This window comes from Frankliniella occidentalis, unplaced genomic scaffold (genome assembly GCF_000697945.3).
Source record: "Frankliniella occidentalis isolate FOCC.00 unplaced genomic scaffold, Focc_3.1 Scaffold181, whole genome shotgun sequence".
Classification (NCBI taxonomy): Eukaryota; Metazoa; Arthropoda; class Insecta; order Thysanoptera; family Thripidae; genus Frankliniella; species Frankliniella occidentalis.
The window spans coordinates 199,522-200,318 of record NW_026267307.1 but is presented as its reverse complement, the minus strand read 5'-3'; positions in this window follow the sequence as shown (position 1 = coordinate 200,318).

Here is a 797-nt window from a genome sequence, read left to right as displayed (position 1 = left end):
TAAGGGGGCCGTTAACGCGTTAGCGTTAGAATTTTTCCTTTTCCAGGAAAACCCGGCCAGCCAGCCACTAGCGTTAATCCCTCAATCGGCGCAATGGCACGTACGCACTGTCCTGGCCACACCACTAGCTGTTCCTCCCCCCCCCCCACTTCACCCCTCTGTCACCCTGTATAGTACCTTATAATACCCTATAAAACTAGTTGTAGTACCATAATATTTATCATATCCTGTCATAGCCTATAATACTTCTAATACCTATAATATTTAGTACTGGGTACAAGGCTCTGGCGAGTCGGCGACGCCCCCCCACCCCTCCCCCTAGCTCTTCTCTGATCAGTTGACTAGCTGTCATTGTATACACAGAGAGATTTAAAATCATTGTTCGTGTTCGGCAGGCGAACAAGGGGTTGTTCGGTTCGGTTCGTTCGAAGAAAAAAATTGTTGTTCGTGTTCGTGTTGTTGTCAAGCCAACAACCAATGTTACCAACTTTCCACGTACGAATGCAAGTTTTAGTCGTCAAGATTCTGATGTGAAATTATTCTAAAGTAGTAGTGAGGCAAATCAGTCAGCGAGGCATTTGCTCCCGCCTCGCATTTTCAAGCAACAACACACAAAAGTAATTTCGGCCACATTTTCGAGTAACAACATCTCAACAATCTATTGCTTTCACTACAAATGGCGCAGTCGGTAGGACATTAACAACTTTTCTGTTACGTTATCAAATACGAAGTCGAAACATCACTTTAAAAATTCTCTTGTTACGGTACCATAACCAGAAACAGAACAGCTTTTTAAT